Here is a 24,149-nt window from a genome sequence, read left to right on the forward strand (position 1 = left end):
TCTATTTTTGTCTCATTTTATTTATTTCTGCTCATCTTTATTATTTTCTTCTTTCTACTCTCTTTGGACTTTGTTTTTCTTTTTCTGGTTCCTTTAAGTGTAAACTTAGATTGTTTATTTGAGATTTTTCTTCTTTCTTTAGTTAGGCCTATATCACTGTAAATTTCCTCTTAGATTTGCTTTTGCTGTGTCCCATATATTTTGAAACATTGTGTTTCCATTTTCTTTTGCTTCAAGGTATTTTTTTGACTTCCTCTTTAATTTCTTCATTGACCCGTCTGTTCTTTACATGTATGTTGTTTAGCCTCCAAGTATTTGTGTTTTTCCAGTTTTCTTTTTGTAATTGATTTCTGGTTTTATTCTGGTCAGAAAAGGTGATTGATACGATTTTAATCTCCTAAAATTTATTGCATCTTGTTTTGTGACCTAGCATGTGATCTGTCCTGGGGAATGTCCCATGTGTACTTGAAAAGAATGTTTATTCTGCTGTTTTAGGGTATAATGTTCTGTGTGCAGTTGACCTTTGAACAATGCAAGGGTTAGAGGTGCCAGCTCTCTCACAGTCCAAAATCTGTGTATAACTTTATAATCCACCCTTTATATCTGCAGTTCCACATCCAACTACGGATTGTGTAGTGCTGTAGTATGTATTTAATGAAATAAATCCACAGATAAGGAGACCTGTGCAGTTCACATTCATATTTTTCTAGGGTCAACTGTACATCTATTTAGTCCATTGGGTCTAATGTGTTACTTCAGGCCAGTGTTTCTTTACTGAGTTTCTGTCTGGATGATCTGTCCATTGATGTGGTGGAGGTATTAAAGACTCCTCCTATTATTGTATTACTGTTAATTTCTCTCTTTATATCTGCTAATATTACCTTTGTGTATTTAGGTGCTCTTAGTTGGATGCATAGATGTTTACAAGTTTACGTCCTCTTCTTGGATTAATCCCTTTGGCATTATTCAATGACTTTCTTTGTCTCTTGTTTTAGTCTTTGTTTTGAAGTCTGCTTTGTCTAATATAAGTATTGCTACACCAGTTTTATTTTCATTTCCATTTGCATGGAATATCTTTCCATTTTTTCACTTTGGCCTGTGTGTGACTTTAGATCTGGATTGAGTCTTCTGTAAGCAGCATATATATGGGGCTTATTTTTTTAATCCATTCATCCTTCCTTTGTCTTTTGATTGGAGCATTTAGTCCATTCACATTTAAAATAATTATTGATATGTATGTACTTGTTGCCATTTTGTTAATTGTTTTCTGGGTTTTTTCTTTTTTTCAGGGTAAATCTGAAGTCCTGAATGTTTTTATTGTTTTTTATTAAAATTTTTTTGAATTGAGTTATAGTCAGTTTACAATGTTGTGTCAATTTCTGGTGTACAGCACAATTCAGTCATACATGAATATGCATATATTCATTTTCATATTCTTTTTCATCGTGAGCTACTACAGGATCTTGCATATATTTCCGTGTACTATACAATATAAACTTGTTTATCTATTCTATATATACCTGTCAGTATCTACAAATCTCGAAATCCCAGTCTGTCCCTTCCCATTCCCCTCCCCGCTGGCAACATTAAGTTTGTATTCTATGTCTGTGAGCTGTTTCTGTTTCATATTTAGGTTCATTTGTCTTCTTTTTCTTTTTTTTAGATTCCACATATAAGTGATATCATATGATATTTTTCTTTCTCTTTCTGGCTTACGTCACTTAGAATGATACTCTCCAGGAACATCCATGTTGCTGTAAATGGCATTATGTCATCTTTTTATGGCTGAATAGTATTCCATTGTATAAATATACCACATCTTCTTTATCCAGTCATCTGTTGGTGGACGTTTAGGTTGTTTCCATGTCTTGGCTATTGTAAATAGTGCTGCTATGAACACTGGGGTGCAGGTGTCTTTTTGAATTAGGGTTCCTTCTGGATATATGCCCAGAAGTGGGATTGCTGGGTCATATGATAAGTCTGTTTTTAGTCTTTTGAGGAATCTCCATACTGTTTTCCACAATGGCTACACCAAATGCATTCCCACCAACAGTGTAGGAGGGTTCCTTTTTCTCCACACCCTGTCCAGCATTTGTCATTGGTAGACTTTTGAATGATGGCCATTCTGACTGGTGTGAGGTGATACCTAATTGTAGTTTTGATTTGCATTTCTCTGATAATTAGTGATACTGAGTATTCTTTCATGTGCCTATTGGTCGTTTGTATGTCTTCCTTGGAGAATTGCTTGTTTAGGTCTTCTGCCCATTTTTGGATTGGGTTGTTTGTTTTTTTCTTAAGTCGTATGAGCTGTTTATATTTTCTGAAGATCAAGCCTTTGTCAGTTTTATCTTTTGCAAATATCTTCTCCCATTTCGTAGGTTGTTGTTTTGTTTTGTGTGTGGTTTCCTTTGCTGTGCAAAAGCTTGTAAGTTTAATTGGGTCCCATTTGTTTATTTTTGCTTTTATTTCTATTTCTTGGGTGGACTGCCCTAGGAGAACATTGCTAAGATGTATGTGAGATAATGTTTTGCCTGTGTTTTCTTCTAGGAGTTTTATTGTGTCTTGTCTTATGTTTAAGTCTTTAAGCCATTTTGAGTTTATTTTTGTGTATTATGTGAGGGAGTATTCTAGCTTCACTAATTTACATGCTGCTGTCCAACATTTGCTGAAGAGATTGTCTTTATTCCATTGTGTGTTCTTGCCTGTTTTCTGGTTTTTTATGTAGTTCATTTCTTTCTTCTCTTATTCTCTTCCCTTGTGATTTGATGAATTTCTTTAGCATTATGTTTGTATTCCCCTTTATTTTTTGTGTATCCATTTATAGGTCTTTGGTTTGTGATTACATAAGGTTCATATATAACAATGTGTGTATATAGCAATCTATTATAAGTTGATGATCACTTAAGTTTGAGCTTGTTGTAAAAGGACTACCATTTTACTAGCCCCCGCCATGTTTTATGTTTTGTATGTCATATTTTACATCTTTTAATTTTGTGTACTACTGAACTAATTATTTTAGATATAGATGATTTTGTTATTTTTTTCTCTTAACCTTCACGCTAGGTTTATATGTTGTTGATCCACTACCATCACTGTATATTTGCCTTTACCAGTGATATTTTTTCTTTCATAATTTCCTTATTTCTAGTTGTTGCCTTTTCTTTTCACTTAAAGAAATCCCTTTAACATTTCTTATAAGGCTGGTTTATTGATGATGAACTCCTTTAGTTTTTGCTTGTCTGAGAAACTCTTTCCTTCAATTTTGAATGATAACCTTGATAGGTAAAGTATTCTTGGTTTCAGGTTTTTTTCTTTCAGCTCTTTGAATATATTGTGCCAGTCCTGTCTAGCCTGTAAAGTTTCTGTTGAAAAATCAGTTGATAGTTTTATCAGGGACCCCTCGTATGTAACTAGTCATATTTCTCTTGCTGCTTTTAAGATTCTGTTTTATCTTCAACTTTTGAGATTTTAATTATAATGTGTTTTGGTGTAGGTCCGTTTGGATTCCCTTTGTTTGGAACTCTCTTTGCTACCTGGACCTGGATGTATGTTTCCTTTACCAGGAAATTTTCAGCATTACTTTTTCAAATAATTCTTCTGTTCCTCTTTCTCTCTCTTCTCCTTCTAGGATCTTTATAATGTGAATATTATGTTGTCCCAGATGTCCCTTAAACTACCCTTATTTTTTGAAATTCTTTTTTCTTTTTGATCTTCCAGTTGGATAGTTTCCACTATCCTGTCTTCCAGATCACTGATCCTTTCCTGTGAATCCTCTAATCGGCTGTGGGTGCCCTCTAGTGTATTTTTCATTTCAGTAGTCGTATTCCTTAGTTCTGGTTGGTTCTCTTTTATGTTTTCTGTCTCTTTGTTGAAGTTCTCACTGAGTTCATCCATTGTTTTCCTAAGTTTGGTGAGCATCATTATGACTATTACTTTGAACTCTTTATCTGGTAAATTGCTTATCTCTGTTGCATTTAGTTCTTTTTCTGAGGTTTCATCTTATTCTTCTATTGTATGATATTCTGTTGTTTCTTCAGTTTGCCTAATTCCCTGGTTTTGTTTCTATGTATCATGTACATCAGCTACATTCCCAGGTCTTAAAAGAGTAGCCTTATGTAGACGGTATCTGGTAGGGCCCAGTGGTGCTGTCTCCCTTGGTCACTAGAGCCAAGTCTTCAGGGGTATCCCCTATGTGGGGGCCCCTGTGTTTTTTTTTCAAATTAACCAACTGTAATTGTTATCCCAAATACATTTTTTCCATACATATCCATCATACACGGTAACCAAAAAAAGCAGTGTACATGAAATAAGAGAAAATAAATTAAAAATCCATAGCATAGGTAAAGAGGTTCTAGTCTGGAGCACAGCTGAGTTTCCAGCAATATTTCCACATTCCTCTTGTGGCTGGGCCATGATTGCCGTGGATGTGCCGGTAGGCAGGATTGACCCTGAGGTTAGCTGGCTGCGAGGCTCAGATGCAACTGCTGTGAACGTCATGGTGGGCAGGACTTGTCCTCAGACTGGCCATCTGTGAGGCCTGTCCAAGGCTACTACAGGTGCACTGATACATGGGGCTGACCCCCAATGCAAGTGTCTATAAGGCCTGGCCTCAGCTGTCACTGGTAAGCTGGTGTGCAGGGATAGATCCCAGGAGTGGGAGCCACTTTGGAGGAATGCTGGTGTTTGTGGGGCTACCTGCTGGGTGAGGCAGAGCAGGATTTGGAGGGACATTGGTGCTGGCCGAGATGGCCTGCTGGGTGGGGCAGGGTGGGAATTGCTTTGGAGGGGTTAGCCCAGATGGATAGGTTGGGCAGGGTGCGTACTCAGGGGAACACCAGAGTGGGGCATAAGGTATTAGCTTAGAATGATGGAGATGATGAGAGTAAGAAAAATGGTACCTGCTAGCTAGGTGAACGGAGCGTTTAAAAAAAAAGTTTCCTGCCAGCATTTCTGTCCCTGGAGAAAGTTCCACCAGATCCCTGCCCCTCTGGCACATGCCCTAAGATTGGGCAGTGAATATCCTTCTCCTATGACCCAGACTGCCTCTGTGCTTGGACTGGGGGAAGTGAGTTTCTGTGGGAGCCCTTCAAGTGCAGAGTCTTCGTTTACCATAGCCCTCTGGCTCTCCTGAATGTAAGCTCTGCTGGGATTCAGTCAGATATTTTGGGGATTTGTCTTGCTGGTGCAGGTACCCAGGGCTGTGAGCCTGATGCAGGGCTCAGACCCCTTACTCCTCAGTGGGGACCTTCAAGGTTGTGATTTCCCCTACCATCTGGGGGTCACCACACTGGGGGTGTGGGTTCAGATTAGACTGTGTCTCTGCCCCCTCCTTTTTATTTCAGTATGACCTTTTCTTTGTATCCTGAGTTGTAGAACAGTTCTGGTAGTCTCCAGGTCGTTTACAGAGACAGTTGTGGAAATAGGTAGTTGTAGTTTTGTTGTGTCCATGGCAGAATGTGAGCTCAGGATCTTCCCACGTTATTTTCTTGATCTGGAGCCTATGAGTTATCTCTTAAAACCTATTTCTGTTATGAAGTTGGTGAAGAATGTGCCTACCTACAGTTAAATAATAATTAGTATCATTTTGCATGAAATAATATTACAACAGAAAAAAAATTGACAGGTTATTTGAGTTTATGGAAGCTGGAGTTTGACTTACAGAAGTAGTTAACTGATCTCAGAGGAGCAACCATGAGTCATACTTGAAGAATTTATTTATTGGCAAATCTCCAGTGGTGAATTACTTCTTTTCCAAATTCCCTTAGTTATTTATATCAACATCTATGATGGATCATAATTACTTTAATTTGTTTCGAAAGGAATTGATTAATAGCTACTGCCAAAAATACATGATGCATAAAGTATATTTCACATCATATGCAACTTTGAATCTTATATATTCTTCATAAATGGCTCTATATTATGAAGTGTGATTGCTATAATAATTTTATTTGACGAATACTCAGCATTTTCTCTTTTTAAAATAAAGGTACTAATATCACTCTTGGTTGAATAGGAGCTCTGGGAACTTACTAGATCCAAACATATGAGTTGCCTTTTGTAGGTCAAGGTGGCTGACTATTAGAAATTTTATATGACTTAACCTCAACTGTCCAGTTGCCTTATTTGTCATATTTGTAGCACCTCCAGGAAACTTTTACTTGACATGTACAAGAACAGACTCGTGATCTTCTCTTGCAAAGCTGCTGTACCTGCATGAGGAGGTATACCATTGTTCATTCAGCTCAGTAAACTGGAAAACTGTACCCCACCTTTTGTACTTGATACTGTGAAATTAGGTCCTATCTATGTCTAGCACTGCTGTCAGTGCCCAGCCACTGTGGTTTACTGTCATTTCCCCAGGTCGGGATGCGCCTTATTTCTTGCTACCATCAATCCTCTGTGCAGACCACACTCCCTACGTGGAACACTCTCTGCACACACCCATCACTTCTCTCCTTTACCACATACATTTCTATCAATCTTTTATTATTTATTTAAAGAATAAACAGTCAGTTTTCCTGGGCTCAGACTAGGAGTCCATGGGTCTTGAGGACCTCTGTGGATTTGTCGATTTTGTTCTGTATATTCTTTTCAGCCTACTTCTGTAGCCTCATGAGCTGCTTCTTCCGGTAATGGATCGTGGCCTTTTCCTTCCTCTCTTCTCTTCCAGGGTGATTGTTACTGCTTGGCACTTCCAGCCAACCTCATGAGCCAGGCACCTTAGGTAGGCAAACTCCCCTGGTAGTCTTCAGACACACGACCTTTAGGGCGGCGGGAACCACCATCCACTTTTTCTGTTAGGGAAGGAGAGAGGTTTAGAGACCTTGTCACAAGGTGGCGGGATCCCATCAAACACTTTGAGGCAGACCAGAGCGGCCTGGCCTTTCTTGGTCTTGTGGGGCAGCATGCCTGTGGGCAGAGGACAGCAGGCTGGCTCACGGGGCGTGGAGCGCAAGGCCCCTGCTGCCGCAAGTAGGCAGGCAGCCAGGCAGCCTCAGATGGTAGTGGATGTGGAGTCATCTCATGGTTGGGAAACGTGACAGGAGTGGGAGAAGTCCTCATCACCGGCCTCTATTAATCTTTCAGAGTCCTTCAGATTTAGTGCCTTGGGAAAGCCTTAATGTTTTCACTAACGTATTTCAAATTCCTATCATCTCTCTCCTGCAACTGTGTTTTTTTTTTTCTTTCTAATGTTTGCCTCATTTTTAAAAAGGTATTTGGTGGCATTCTTTACATAAAATAAAATTTATTCTTCTCATGTGTGTAATTCAGTGAGTTTTGTTAAATATGTAACCACCACTATAATCATGATATATAAAAAGTTTCTTCTGTATAGCACAGGGAACTATGTTCAATATTATGTAATAATCTTTAGAAAAATGTGAAGACGAATATATGTATGTATATGCATGACTGGGACATTATGCTGTACACCAAAAATTGACACATTGTAATTGATTTTGCTTCAAAAAGAAGATATGTAATATTTTCATCAGCATAAAAAGTGACTCATGCCCCTTTACAGTCAGTCAATCTCCTCTGCCATCCTTTAGCCTTTGATAACCATTGGGATGATTCCCACCCCTATGGTCTTGCTTTTTCCAGAATGCCGTATAGATGAAATATATAGTATATTGCTTTTATTGTCCAGCTTCTTTAACTTAGCGTAATGGTTTTGAGAGTCACTGATATCTTTGCATGTATCAATAGTTCATTCCTTTATTTCTGAGTAAAATTCTGTCATATGATGTACTATAGTTTGTTTATCTATGCAGTCCATTCATTTGTTGATACACATTTGGGTTCTTTCCAGGTTTTGGCTAATAGAACAAAGCTGCTGTAAACATTTACATACAAGTCTTTGTATGGACGTATGTTTTCATTTCTCTAGGATAAATACCCAGAAGAGGAATTGCTGAGCTGTATGGTAAATGTATATTCATCTTCATGTGAAACAAGCAAGCTGTTTTACAAATGGGCTATACTAGTATACTATTTTGCACTTTCGCCAACAGTATATGAGACTTCTAAGTTGTTCTGCACCCTCACCAGTAATTGGTATCATAAGTCTTTTAAAATTTAGCCCTTTTAGCACTATAGTTATATTTTGTTGGTAGTTATTAATTTGTGTTTTCCTAATGAATAACGATGTTCCATATCTTTTCACGTGCTTATTGGCATCTATATACCTTCTTTGATAAAGTATGTGTTCACATCTTCTGTCCATTTTTTCGGGGTTGTCTTCTTGCTATTGCATTATAAGAGTTTTAAAAAATATATTCTGGATACAAGTTTATTTTTTTAATTAGATTTTGTTTTGTCAAACTGTTTTGCACAGTGGTACTATTTTACATCCCTGTCAGCCGTATATGAGAGTGCTAGTATCTCCACATCCTCATCAACACTTGGTATAGTCATTCTAATAGGGATTTGTGTGTGTGTTTAATAGATTTTATTTTTTCGAACAGTTTTTGATTTACTGAAAGATTTTGATTTACTGAAATACAGAAAGTTTCCGTATATCCTATACTCAGTTTCCCTTGTATGTAACATCTTATATTAGTAAAGCATATTTATTACAATAATGAGTTAATATTAATACATTATCACTAATTAAATTCAGTACTTTATTTAGATTTCCTTAGGTTTTCCCAGATTCTAGGATGCTATTTGGAATAACAAATTACATTAAGTTGTCATGAATCCTTAGGTTCATTTTGGTTGTGAGATTTTTTCATTATATTTTTAATTTGCATTTCTCTAATAACTAGGTATTTTGAACGTTTTCTCATTTTTTGATTTGACATCTGTGTATCTTCTTTGGTGAAGTATCTGTTCAAATCTTTTGCTTATTTTTACTGTTTTTTTAAATTACTGAGTTTTGAAGTTTTTTGGTTAAATATTCTAGCTGTAAATTTTTAATCAGATATATTTTTGTAAAGTTTTACTCTCATTCTGAGGTTTATAATTTGTCTTTCCATTTCCTGAACAGCATCTTTCAAAAAGCAAAAGTTTGCAGTTTTGCTGAGGTCCATTTTATCAACATTTTCTTCATATGGTTCAGGCTTTTCTTGACTTTTCAAGAAATCTTTTACCTAACCCAAGGTAGAAAAAGTTTTCTCCTATGTTTCTTCCACAAGCTTTATATTTTCAGTTTTTATATTTAGGTATTTGTAAGTTTATTAACAATAATCTATATAACATTTTGAATTTTCATTTTCTGCATTTGAACAATTTTTTTGGACCAATTTTATACTGACACAAGTAAAAAGTGTATATTTTAAATTCTCAGTGACTCAGTATTCTTTGCTTTGCATCACTCAATTCATGGATTGCCTCTGACATTAGAAGTTCTTTCCATGATAGCATTACAATTCAGTTTCTTTTTGAAATATATAAATAGTATGTGTCAATCACAGTTCCTTGGTTGCAAGCAACAGAAGCCAATTTTGTTTCTATAAGCTAAACAGGTAATTTATTAGAAGACTATGAAAGGAGCTGAAGAACTAGGCTTTAAACAGAAGGAAATAATTAGCTCTAAATGGTCTTGGAAGTATGAACTGTTCCATTTCTTGCTCAGTCATTTCTGCTACAATGAATGACTCTAAACCTTCTTGCTATCTGGAGTAGGGTAGGAGTGGAGAAATATTCTTTTTCATGCTTGCATCAAAATTAGAACTGAAGTCTAGCAGGGAGCTGGGAAATGAAAACGATCAACTGGTTTAGCTTGTTGAGTGGGTCATGTGCTCACTCAGTTGCTTGGAAAGGTGTCCTAATCAACAGCCCTCAGATTATATTCCGTGGAGGAAAAGGTTCTTCTTTAAAATAAGTTGTGGGTACTAATACTTAAAGGAGGGATGGATTCTGGGCAACCCCAAACAACAAATGTTCTCTCTGTATAATGTGTTGCCTTGAAACTCTCCTTCTGGCTTATGTATATGTGTGTGTATATTTCATCCCATATGCAGAAATGAAAATGATTTCTAAATAGGTATGTCTGTCTAAGTGAAGTGATCAGTCTGGCCTAAACTTGTCACTGAAAAACCAACTAGTAGTTCAGATTTAAAAGAGAAACTGTGTAGTACTGGAAAAAGAAACAACTGGGAACTGGAATAAGTATCCTCTAGTTCCTTCTCGGGATGCTAACTAGCTGTGGGATTTTGACAAGTCTTTTAATCTGGTTACGTCTCAGTTTACTTAACTTTGGAATACAATTATTTAAGTACATTATGCCTGTCTCTTCCTGCTCTAAATTCTCTAATTCTAAGGATATTATCCATGTAAATAGTAACTGTTCTTGTGCTAAGAACAGTAGCTATAACAAGAAAACTGAATACACAGATATGCATACATAGGCATGCTAGATTGCCAGACAAAATACAGAATAATTTTAAACATATTTCTTGTTTATCTGGAATTCAAATTTAACTGAGTTCTCTGTATTTTTACTTGCTAAATCTGATTACCCTATAAGAGACAGACAGACACACAGACACACAGAGAGAAAGAATCAGTGAATGGAAGGAATTACAAGCGGATTCTTGGATTAGCGCTGTTTAGTCAGCTCCTCCTTAATTGAATCTATAGCAGCTTCAGTAAAATTTTTCAACTGAACTCAAGGGGTTTTCTAGATGAAATAAAATCCTATGCCTTTGTTATAAGACTATGTTGATTTGATCTCTTTTAAGAAATCATGATTTTTAATAAAACACATATTTCTCCTTGAACTTCATGAATGAATTTGCTAAATGTGCTTCCATCTACAAACTCACGTTAGTGTGTCATCTAGGGCAGAGAAGTATTTTTCTAAGCTGCTCAATGGGTTGCTGACTGAATCAGTATTTTGCCTTGTTGTGAGTTAAGGTTGACTCTATCAATAAAACCCATTGGCTTTTTTAATCTCCTTTGTTTTGTACTCTTGTACCTATTAATCACATGGAAGCTGCTTATCTTTCATCATCTTGGCTTTGATGGATACTTTATGTAATAAGTCCAGACCTTCAACACTGAGTAATCACTCGGGGACTCGTGCTTATGAAGGTTCAGTAACTATACAACAGTGATACTGTTGATATATGAGCTCTTTTTCTTTCATGCGTTCCCCACTACATGTACCAAAATGACAGAATATCTTTATTCTGTCTTTGTAATTTGCAATTGCTTATTTTAACTTTGGCATATAATGCATGGGTGCTTACTCTGAACAAGGACTTCTCATTTGTAAGTCACGTTCCAGGTGTTTGAGGGCATGCATGCTTTGTGTGTGTGTGTGTGTGTGTGTGTGTGTGTGTGTGTATTTTTTTTAACTGAAGTATAGTCAGTTTCCAGTGTTGTGTCAGTTTCTAATGTATAGCACAATGCTTCAGTCCATGCATGCTTTCAAAACAAAATTTAATCTATTGTCAATAGTCAAGAGTTATTTTGTAAATTTTCATGTTAAGAGTAAATTTTCTTTTGTTATGGCTCTAACATGGTAAATATATTTAGTAATCCCTCTTAACAATGTATGGCTTTACTGTCAGAAGATGTACTAGTGTCAAACTAAAGTAGTAGAATGAAAAAACCCGATCAATTGGTTCTTAGATAAAACAAATGAATACAAGAGCTCCTTCCTCTTCAGGTCAGCGTGGTCCAAGCCTGAAATCCATCATGAAAATACACTTCCAAAGGTCCAATCCCACAATCAAAACACCCTGTTCATGATTATATATATATATAAAATCTCATATAAAACTGCCAGTTATCACAGTGGCTTATAGCCCTTGTTAAAGGTGCAGGTTTCTGCCTTCCTCCACCTTCAGGAGAGATTCCAATACCATAATTTGCATAAAGCCCAGGAGTCTTCATTTTAAATATCTGGAGATTCTGACATTGTCAGTCTGTGGACCACATGTTGAGAAACGCTGGTCCAGGAAATCCATGTATCCAGTTGTAAGCCTGGGTATTTGCATACTACTTCAAGACTGGCCAAGCAGAAACCTGGGGAAACCTGGTTTGGGAGTCTTGCTCCCAAGCACAGGGTCTTACGGTGACCAGTCACACATTCTGAGCATAATCAATAAAGGTTGCATAATTTCTTAGACTAGAATGAAAGGTTTGCATAGTCTGCAAAACTTAACTAGAAACTGCATTAGCAATAAGCTGGTAACTATAAAAATGAAAAGAGTTTTAAAGTTTGAAACTGCTCATGGGACTTTGTTTACATTCTACAGATTCTCATCCCATTGATTTTAGTATCCAATTTTAAGATTTCAAGGCAGTTCAGTAATAAATTTTGGTAAAACATGGTAAGCCCTTTGAATAGCCACTTGTAAAGTTTCCTCTTTTTGCTGTTCACATTTTGGTTCACCCAAGTTCAAATGGACAGATAGATCAGAATAATTTACCAGCTGTAGCAGGAACCTGGATGATCCCTGTGACTTTCTTGCTGGGGGAGCACACAGAGGAAAAGATGGCACATACTTGTATCCCTGTTCCCACACGGACTGTGGGGGTGTCTCAGCTGATGTAATGGGAAAAACTAAAGGAATGCATATTTGCTCAAAGGAGACTTTACCTTCAATCAGCAGTATCCAATATAAAATAAAAGGAGGTAAAAGAATAAAAGATTAATTTTACCTACCTTATCTATATTGGGCTTGGACCAACCTGGAGTTAGAGAACAGGACATGAGATGCTCAGAGGGAAGTCAAGGGTCCCAAGGGACAACCTATGAGCATCTCCTGTCCCTGAGGTACTGTACTTTCTGTTCAGCCAATGAAAGCCCTCGCTTGCCATTTCTGATTTTCTAGCCGCTTCTGTCAGCTGTTATCGGAGCAACAATTTCAGTCAGTCATTTTGTCTATTCAGGCGAACAACCAGTGTAGCTAATTTTGATTCACTGGATCGACTCAGTGTTTTACCAAATTTGATTAAATCTGGTGGGTATCTTGTGTCTTAAGGGTAAACTTTGAAAAAGGAGGAAGTTGCATTGTGTGGTTGAAACAGGACTAAACTGCAGTATGGCATATGTAGATGGTTGTCCTAGTTTTGATACTGACTAGATCGCTGATTTCAACTGTAGTCTAGATAGGGTCCTAGAACAGAAGTGTGACATTAGGTAAAAACCAAGAAAATCTGAAGTATAGACTTTAGTTAAAAATGGCATGTCAGTGGTGGCTTGTTTGGTGGTTGTGACAAGTGTACCATCATACTAACGTTAGATGTTGGCATCAGGGGAAACTGAGTGTGGGGTATACAGGAACTCTCTGTAAATACTTATAATTCTTCTGTAAATACTTATAATTCTTCTGTAAATCTACAACTACTCTAGAAGTGTTTACTTAAAAATGTATTTGTATAGAGAAGGAGAGCATTTCTTAAAATCTAGGCCGTATGGTGTTCAGGCAGATCTCTGTTTGATTCTGTTGGTTTGCCAAAGACAAGTAGTTGGTTCTGAATTTATCAAATGATCTTAAGACAGCACTTTAATAAGTTACATCTTCGCAGGAGACTGTTTCTGTATTTTCTTCCAATCTGTCAATAATCCCAAGAGCAGGATTAATTTGCTTTGTGCTCAGGTAGACAGAATTAGAAACATGATCGATGTGGTGATTACTGAAATAAAACTTGACTTTCCTCAAAATAATAGCCTAAGTTCTCTTGACTTGGAAGGAAATATTTCCCCAAGAAGTAAGAGAGCTTTGGTATTTTATAAAATCCAGGGAATTGAAAAGAAAGGCAGAAATAAAACTTTTTCATCACTCTAATGAAAAATTAAGTACTGGGAGCAATTCAACATACTAAAATGTTTGGAGTTCAACACATTATAAACATCTGTAACAAAACTGATGAAAGCAAATATAAAAACAAAGAATGTCCAAAAAACAGGCAGATATAAAAACCATGGTGCATGATTGAAAAATAGCTCCAAATGGGGAATATGCTTAGTTAAGAAAATGAATGGTCAGCAAGACCCCATTTCTCCTACTTGTTTCCTCTCACTTATAATTTCTTAACCTTCTGACCTTACAGATTCGAACATAAAGTGATCAAGTTTTAAGTCTCTAACATCTTAGCTTTTAGTAACTATTGCAAAGTGTGAAGGGCAAGGAAGAATATACGAAAATTGTCTGTTTTAATTTATGTTAATGCGTTTTGTAAGATCACTAAACCAGTGCCGCTTAATCTGGAGAGTCAGCTAAATGGAGACATGTTAAGAAAGCTCCTGGTGTAGATAGGATAGGTTTAATCAATTTGTCAGCCAAATGTTTGCTGAAACTGAGTGAATAGGGGACAGGAAAGGTAAGTTTTAGCACAGGAGAGAGTGATTGTGAGCAGGCTTAGGGATCATGGGGAGTTGCCCAAGAGGGAAACTCAGGATAGGAAGTTAGCATGAAAACCCCTGAATCATCAGGGCTGTAGGGAAGGTCTTTATAACAAACCTCTAAACAGGTAAGAATAAAATGCTATTGCCCAATTTTGTCCTAAGGAACCCTCCGTAGGGAAACTTCAGTGTAGCACTGGTTTTGAGACTTGAGAGCAGGGTATTTCACTGTCCCTTGTCACATACACAGCTGAGAGAAAATGTCATCATGCGAGGAGTCAGGACCTGCATCTAGTTTTAGCTCTACCTCTAATTTAACTTGTAACCTTGGGGAAAGCATCTTCCTCCTCTGGTTTTGTTTTCTGAAGTCAAAGCTACTGGGCAAGAAGCTCTCCAAGTCCCTTTCAGATCTACTTTGCTGAGAGGCTAGGAGGGAGATGTAACTATCTGATGAGAGTGCTCGGAGAGCTTCCCAGAAAACTGACACATTAAGAAACTAGCTTTAGATAAAGTGTATAGAATTCAGATTCTACAACTAAATAGATGAATTTTAGCATTTTGACATTCCCATGCCCATTTTCCTCTTTTTTCAAGTTGGATATATAAAGAGTGTTTTATATTAAACAAGACTGCTCTCTGTGCCTCCATCATTTGCCCATACTTTCCTCTTCCCTTTATACGTTGAAGGTGTAGCAGTTTCAGTATTTGTAGGCAGGAGCCCAGACTACAGGGCTTGAGGACTTCTGCGCAGTGGGGAGACATTCCTACTTCTGGTGGTCGCAGACAACTTCTGCTTCCCTTGCATTAGGCATGTGTTACCCTCAGAAGATCTCAGGGAGATTGCTTAATGTTCTCCGGACTAATTTGATCCCTTGGAAATATTTAAGATCATACATGCTAACTTCCTAGAAGTGATTTTATGCCTACACTGTGTTTCTGACTCTGGCATTTTGAGTTCAGTAAGCATAGTCAAGAAAGTCAGTTCTGCCTGGGACATGTTTCCATTTACATGTTACTTCATTTACATTGGCACAGGTTCCTGGCCAGGGGGTGGTAATCACAATACTGGGCTATCCGGGGACATAAGCAGGCTACAGGTGATTGGTCTTTCTGAGCCTTGTCACTGGGGCATGGATAGATGTTGACAGGAATACTCTTTTTCACCAGAAGTAGCAGTTCTAAAGGGGAGGGAAAGGATTTCTACCCATCAGCCGTTTCCGGGATTTTTAGATGACAGTTTGTTGATAGGATGCAGGCTGTGTACTATATGAAGTGCCTCACCACCGAGTTTTCAACTGACAAATTAACTAGGAGATTTTCTCAGTCATTAACTGCTTGACTGGTTGTCTGGGAGTGCAGACTGGCTTAGACTGATTCTTCGTGACAATCTTGTTAAGCTGTGACACATCATGTCTCTAATGTCTTCATTCTAGTATACAATGATCATGTAAAGTCCATACAAACAAATGTCTTTACATGAAGAAATAATAATATTTCAGCCATCAGCTTAAAAACTACCTTCGCATACTACACATTACATGGAATGATTTTAAATACGAGAGAGAAGGAAATATATTAATATATTATATAATAGACCCCACATTTCCCATAAGGGCAAACGTAAGCCTTGGAGTGATCAAATCCTTAAGAGGCCAAAATCTGGTGGTTCCTTTATACCCCACATCTAACCATAAAAAGCAGACAAGCTTTGAGTTAGTTGTATTATCATTATCATTTTAAAATTCTCTAAAGGCCATACAATCCTTAATGCCTGTACCTAAATGATGTTCTCACATCCCCCCTCCTCCCCTTTGTATACCTTTGGTCATGGAAAAGGCATAGTTTTGAGGAGTTGCATCATTTAAGCATACCTTTCTTCTATAGGATAATTCCGAATATGTTGTTTTTAAAAAAGGACTCAATTCCTCACAAAGAACAGTTGAAATTTAAAAAGCAGGATTCAGAGAGATTAAGTACCATTCTCAAAGTCAAACCACCAGTAAGTAGTAGAGTTGAGGTGTGAATGCCAATCTCTTTGACTCCGGTGACCACTCTTGTGAATTTACAGATTCATATTAGTTTTCTACAAAGTCTGATCACATATAGTAATATTATACATTACTGAGCATTTACTGGGTACCAGTCATGGTGTTAAGTATTTCATGTATATTGTTCTACTTAATTCTCTTGGCAACTACCTGCAGTAATATAAATACTTTTAAATAAGTGACTTTTCTGTAGTCACACAGATGGGAAATGGCAATGCTTTTACAACAGTGCTCTGGAGTCTTGTGCCACAGCTGCTAAAGCTAAGGCCAGTTTCCTGGGATAAATTTCATGCACGGAACTAGACAAACTCGTATATGACCCTGACCTCTGCCATCAGGAATAAGGAACAGATGACAACTGCAGGTTTGTACATCGCATGCTTTTTGAGAAAAATGTGTTCTTTCTCTTAGTTGTTTCTACAAGGGCCCTGGCTGTATTCATATTTTCAGTTTATTCAGTGACTGCCAGCTAGATCTGGCTTGCCGTGGGGTGAAAAACAAGACTGTGATGGCCAAGTTATTTGAAAACCAAATGTGCATTCTTCCAATTCAGTCATTTGCTAATTGGTCTTTTCCTACCTGAGAATCTGGCCTGGTGTTTCCATCTACATTTAAATAACGCTGGCTAACCTGATAGTTTTGGTATGCCCTGCTATCCTATGATTTTAAGAAAGTATTTGTGTATCTTTAAATGATGAATTTTGGGTCACGGGGTATAACTATGACCATGGTGGCAATAACAAATGATTTTGGGGAGCTGAATCCCATTGGTTTCTTTTATGTTAAAAGAATAGACAGAGGCATAGAAAACTATGCAATGACATTCTTAGACTTTGAGAAATCAAATGTGTATTGATATATTAACTGTGAATTTCTTTGAAAAGTAGTTTACAAAATCGAATTGGAATTCCAACTGCCACATGCATTTCTTCATGCAGAAAATGCTTTGCATTACTCTCAATCTTGCCCAAAAAGTTATTTTTTAAACTAGCAACTGACTAGTTGAAAAACTTTCAGGTCAAATTGGACTGCTCTTAAATTATAGATGGACTTAACCAAGCATGGTTCATCTATATTATACTTGCTTTTAGTGAATTGCTCAACAGTGGGGAGCCTATTAATATGCTTGATCATATAGCGATCCCCATGTGAAAAGATGCTGGAGCTTCACATCTTGGTAAAACCGCGCACAGAACTGCGGGGCTCAGCTGTGCACGGCTGACACCCACACAGCTTACTCCAGCTGTCTTCATTGCCACACAGTCCATTTATGGGCAAGCCGTTCTTGTGGCTCCCGGGAGATCAGCACACCACCACTGAATCTCACAGCTGGAGATTCTCCTGGAACCCATCTAGGTTGCCATCTGGGTTTAAATCCTGGCTCTGCCCATTAGCAGTTCTCTGACCACAAGCAGATCATTTAGCCTCTAACCTTGTTTCTTCCCCCAATTAAAGGGAAAAGAACACTGATAGAACTATTATGCAGATATAGCACAGTGCTGGACTAGTAGCAAGTGCACAGTAATTGGTAGCTATTGTTACCAACCATGGGCAGGATTCCTATTTACTCCAAACCAGGGAGTTTCATTGTTGTTCCGTTATTAACTATCATTTGAGTCGGAGATTCCACTCATTACTAGGTAGCTCATTTCCATTTATAACTGATGTTTACGTTTGTTTTCTCCTGCCGAATTAAAGATTTAAGACAAATTATCATCGCTCTCTGAGGAAATCTCAAAGGCTGGTTACTGATTAGAGTTAAAATGTTAAATTTTACCCTGTACACATTTCCCAGGCAGTTTTTAAAGGCCCACAAACAATTATTTAAGAGTTTGACCTATCAAGTTTTCAGGATCTGGAATGGCACACTTTGCCTGTGACATTCAGAGCTATGTTAGAAATAAACATAGCTGATGAAACCCCGACTCTGCCCCAGTGTGTGTACTCAATAACGTGGATACAAAAATAAACTAGGCCTGGTTCGTGACTGCTGTTGGGCTAGCTGGCAGTCCCTTCTGTTTCCACCCAGGTATTGTGTCTCCTGCTCCCAGGCTACACCAAAATACATCAAGTTGAGGATTCTGATATTTATTTTCCTAAAACTTTCAATGCCCACTCACTTGGAAATTTTTTGAAAACCCTGAGGGGATACTCATATGCCAGTTTGAAGAATACTGATCCAGTCTACAAACAACTGCCCATTTCACAAATGAGGAAATTGAAGCCCAGAGAAATGAAATCATTTGTTCTAGTGTGAAGGAAAAGCCGGGCTGGTCTAACAAGGTAACTCTTAAGTCTAGGAATGTGAAGGAGAGGCTGGGCTGGGCTAACAAGATAACTCACAAGTCTAAGTATTGGAATACTGATCTGAGTTCTGCTAGACTAATTTGTAAATCTAGGTTAATTAGTGTTGGTTTGCTGTTCTTGTGTTTTTGCTAGCCAGCTGGGTTTTCAAAGATACATATCTGGCTTTGGAATGTTGGTTTGCTGCCTCCCCGCCTCCACTTTTGTGATGATAATGCTGCTAAAGCTGTTCCATGCCTATTGGCCTAATACCCCAAGCTTGTACTTTACCCTGTAAAACCTCATGTGCACGTCTTGGAGGTGCTCAGAGCTTCGGAGCAGAAGCCCCTCTGAGCCCGCCGGCGTAATACATCTGAGTACTCCAACCCTCCGATTGGTGCTTGTTTCTTGGCTGGCCTGTCGCTTCCGTAACACTAGTTTCATATGGTGAAGGAGTGGCACGTCTTGGACTTAGTTAATGCCCTTGTACGTATGTCCCCATGCTCTTTCTTCTGTGCCTTAAGATAAGCAATGTCACATTGCCAGTGGGAGATCACTTTATTTTGTGACATAAACTCACATGCACATCTCGACTTGTTACCAAGTCCAAGCTCATACTCTTCACCCCACAACAGGCCAATAAATCTAGAGACAAGATGTTGGGGAAAGGAATAGGGGCTTTATTCCTTAATTCAAAAAGCCAGCAGAACCAGAAGATGACAGCCTCGTGTCTCAAAGAACCATCTTACCAGCATTAGAATTCAGGCTTCTTTTGTACTAAAATAGGAAGAGGTGTGGCTGGTTGTTGCAGATCTCTGTTGCCAGGCAGACCCCAGAGAGGATGTGATAATCCTTTGTTCTTGCAACTGTCCACGTAAGTCTGGTCACTTCCTATAAACCTTCAACAAGACAAATGTTATTTTCTATTCTACAACATGTTATCTCTACATGAATGAAAAATGTTATGCCTTTAAAGGTCAAGTCTGGGAGGCAGAACCTTGAGAAAGGGCAATTATGTATATTTCAGGCTCTAGGCAACATTCTTCTACCTTTTGACAAAACAAAAATGCAGAGCCAGCATGACTAAGCACAGGCAACAGAGCACAGAGGTTAGAGCTACAGGAATAGATTCAACAGGGAGTTGGGTTTGTTCTTCTCTGTTACAGAGTCATATTCCCCATTCACACATCACCTAACCAGTGTGACTTAGAAGCAAGAGGACTCAGTCCCCCTACTTCCATGGAACTTGCTATGACGTTCCATTCATCTTTTTTTTTTTAATCTCAGTTTTAATGTCTAACATAGTAAATACCAAAAAATAGGACTCACCTAAAGAAAAGCTCTTTGGAGTTCTCCATAATTTTTATGAATGTGAAGAGATCTTGAGACCAAAATATTTGAGAACACCATTCTCATTCTCTCTCTTAGCAGAGTGGTTCTCAACCATGGCTGCACATTAGAATCTGCTGAGGACCTTTAAACACTTCTCATGCTTGAGTTCCACACTCAGAAATTCTGATTGATTAGTCTGGGTTGTAGCCTGGATGAAAAGATTTTAAAAACCTGTTCTGGTGAATCTAAAGTATAGCCAAGGTTCAGAACCACCGCCAGGGACTGCACGCCCAGTGATTACTTTAGGCATAAACACCCACAAACGCACTAGAACACATTTTCCAGCATCTCTGTTTCCAGAGTATAAGGATGGACTGTAGCCCTTTTTTAGCATCTCTTGGAAACTCTTGTTCCCTGTTGTTCCTGGAAAGCTATGTTTTAAAAGTTGTTTATCTCTGTTCTACCTAACTTGGGGTGATATTTTCATAAACCATTCTGTTCCCATTTGCTTGATCTTTTTCATTCATTTATACATGCATTTATTTGCTAAATACTTTGAAACGTGCTCTTTCTTGGTCTGGGCTTTAACTGATAAAAGATAAGAAGGTAGTTACAAGTGACTGGAAATTAATTTGGTTATCCTAAGAAACCTTAATAGTAGGGGTTTTGATTTTAACAAAGGTTAGAGCATTTACCCTGGATGAATGTGAAGTTCAAAGTGTAGAACTGACTGATGAAATTCTGTGCAGTGGTTGATAATTGCTTTATTTAAAGTTTTTTTATTTATTACATAAGGTTCTGTCCAGACACATAATGGTTACCTGAATTAGTGTTCTAATGACTATTTCTTTTTTCTTGGAATGTCCATCTTTGGACACACTGACTCCTAATGTATTCCCCAAAGCAGTATTGTGGTGACACTTAGAAACAAGAGTCCCAGAGCAAGGTTGGTGAGGAGAATGTTTGCTATGGGACAGTCCTTTGTGATGCCCTGTACTGGCCACCAAGTGTCACTCTTGCTCTTTTTGCTATTGAAAAAAAAATGTTTTTACTGACAAAGGAACACTTATTCTTTGTCCTAGCCCTGATTCATGGATTCTAGTTCCAGTTGTGAGTGGTTGCGTCTTAACCAGCTTTCTTGTTTGATGTCACTTTAGCAACTTGAGGTTGGTAGTCTGGATCCCGCTATGTGGGTTAATGGCATGAAGGGAAAATAATAACAGTGGGCTGATGTGATGGATGTGAGCCTTTGTGCCTCACTCACCTGGGCAAGCTGGGTTGCCCAGCTCATTTCTCATCTTGGAGAAATCACTCTGACAGCCTTCTATGCGAGTGACCATTCAGAGTCAATCACTTGTAGACTCCTGTTGATAGAATCGAAAAGCTAGTTATTTATAGCAAAGAACTATACAATTTCAAAGGGGTAAAAAATGATTGTGAACTCAGTTTTCTTACTTGTGTAAGACCAATTACAGAAACAAAATGTAGAGCACACTACTGAGAAATGAATGTATTGAGAAAAGGAAACACATTCTCCCAGAATCTCAACGACAGGATCCTATAGTGTGTAGCATTATAGTTCATCCTTTTAAATTTTAGCTTATACATGTGTGTGTGTGGGGGGGGAGCCCATAAAATTTGATGTTAATAAAACGGATTTTCATAGATGATGTCAATGTTAATACCAAGTTGATGTCCATCAGGGCTCAGAGGTAGGAGTATTCTTTTGATAAATATGTATACCAGATTTCCTGGAGTATATGTACATACCTAGTTCCATGGTCAATAGATAGAAAGTGATATTTTGAGCTCCCTGTCAAGGGATTAATCCTTTTTAAATTCTTTACATCTATTGTCTGATCTTCTGAAGTTCATAAAGCATGGCTGGAAGCTCCGTTATTGAATACAACCTGATTTAATATGGTCCAGGGGTGTGATTGAGAGATTAGACTCTGTGCTTACAGCAACTCTCTTGTTCTTTTATAAGTTTCTCTTTATGGGGGCAAGCTGAGGTAAGCTGAAACTAAAGGCTGGGATAAGAATGGGGAACTATGCTCACTGACACCCTCTCCTCTCAGATTCTACTCAGTAGTAATTAATTATTTCATGCATATTTCTTCCTGGCTATACTAGAAGAAGGACGAGCATGATGTAGCTAAGATGCTTAGAGTGAACTGTTGCTGGCTTTTATGGAAGCCACATCGTTTCATAAAATTGACATGGACTTTGAATTCCTACAGTTCTGAGAGTTGACTTCTGGCTCTGGCACATATTAACTCCGTGACTTTAAGCAAGTATCTTAACCACTCTAAGACTTTGGATAGTTTTAAATGAAAAATAATAGCCCTAAAATTTTCCAGGGTAATAATTTCCAGGATTATAATTAAAATGTGTGTGTGTGTACTTTTGAGAGAGAGAGAGAGAGAGGGAATTGAATGCATAATAAACATTCAGTAAAAAGCATGAACAACTGAATGATGATAAATACTCCTTTGATCTCCTTTAGAATTTGGTGAACTCTATTTCCACCAAATAAAAACAAAAATAAAAAAAATTTACACTGCCCTGTGAGATAACTAAACTCTAGCCGTTCAGTGAAATGAAAGAAGGTGGCTGTCCTGAAATAACAGTTGTTAGTTGACATATTAGGATATATTAGTTTTCTATTCTTGCTGTAATTAAGTACCACAAACTTACTGGTACTTAGTGGCTCACAGCAACACAATTTTATAGTAATTCAAAGAGGATTTAAATGAAGTGGCTTTAAGGAACAGGTCTTCAAAGTAGTATTTCTGGATGACATTTCTCATATGTCCAAGGATTATAATCTCCTGGGGTAGGGGAGTGGAGGAGCAAGGATCAAGGTAACCCATAACAAGCAGTGGAATCATAGCTACTCAGGTTATCACTGTAGGATAGAATGAAGTGGGAATAAAATTTTGTCACTATAGCAACAAAGTGATTATAAAGATGGTTAGAATCATCAGGCTTCTCAGTATGTTTCTGCAGAGCATACACAGGGAAAATTAAAGGCCCTGGGCAGCCAGTAAAGCACACATATGAGGAACTAGAAGATCTCTATGAAAGCTTTGAAGGAATGCTTTGTCTCCCAATGTTTCAGGGTCGACAAGACTAAGGATCAATCCCAGGACAGATTATAAGGTTGTAGAGTTGAAGACTAAGATAAGAAGTGGGAAAGAAGTGGGACTCTGAGAAACAGGGTAGAGACATTCGGGCTGACTTAGGCAAGTCTTGAATGTCCCATGAATTACCTTTCCTATTGAGAGACTACCATAGAAGTCTTTCAGTGACTACAGATGAGGTACTAGCCTCCCAAACTGATGCTAGTTCTTTTCAGCACCTATCCCTACCACCTCTTACTGCCTCCAGGGCAGGTACAAGATTTAGAAATCAGCAGAGCTAGGAGGTTTAAATAGGAGGGCTGCTCATGGCAGAGATAGCCCTAGACCAAAAACGTATGAGACCTCAGCAGTCTAGATCACCAGGAGCCTGGGGAGCATGTGGGAGTGAATTTAAAGGTGTTCGAATCAGAGGGATGAGATACAAAGCTCAAATGGCCAGATGCACTGCTATGGGTGTACCACCAAAGAGTCAAGATTTGGTGTGCTGGTTCAAGAAGTGGGACCCTGAGAAATTGATCATCTGCAGGGTTAACAAGTCTAAGCATGAACTCAGTGATGACCTAAATTTTAAAAAGTTGAAAAGGTGTGAGTCTGAAGACGCAGGAAATGGGAATGTTGGAATGATCTATGATTTGCAGCCAGCCAAGCTGCTCTCTAACTGTTCTCCCTGGTAGAACTGGAGGACGTTCTCTTCTCCAAGAGATTAACTACGTGGCATTAGTCTTCGACAAATAAAAGGACATCTTTAGTTTTTAAACATAAAATTTTATAACTGTAAAACTTCCTTCTTGAGTCTTCCTGTAAACTTTTCAGATACTGTTTGTTAGAACATTTGTCAAAGCAAACTGTGGAAATAATATTACAGTGCTTGGGAATTATTTAGAATGCCGGATGGAACAAGGTTTAGAATTAATGGTCATAAGCTGTGATATAAGCTAACAGCCTTATGTAAAAATAATATGTCATTATTACAATGTTATCCTCAAAAATAGATCCTCAGTAATGTCTTTTGATAGGTTGAATTTAAACAATTCG

General features: G+C 38.0%; 1 non-coding gene across 1 annotated transcript; it reads right to left on the minus strand.

Moving 5' to 3' along the window:
• Nucleotides 1–6,991: 6,991 nt before the first annotated feature.
• Nucleotides 6,992–7,075, minus strand: LOC123613308 (small nucleolar RNA Z195/SNORD33/SNORD32 family). Its single transcript, XR_006720688.2, has one exon. It is a non-coding gene; the product is annotated as a small nucleolar RNA Z195/SNORD33/SNORD32 family (small nucleolar RNA).
• Nucleotides 7,076–24,149: the final 17,074 nt, after the last annotated feature.

The sequence above is a fragment of the Camelus bactrianus genome, chromosome 3 (genome assembly GCF_048773025.1).
Source record: "Camelus bactrianus isolate YW-2024 breed Bactrian camel chromosome 3, ASM4877302v1, whole genome shotgun sequence".
NCBI classification, from domain to species: Eukaryota; Metazoa; Chordata; class Mammalia; order Artiodactyla; family Camelidae; genus Camelus; species Camelus bactrianus.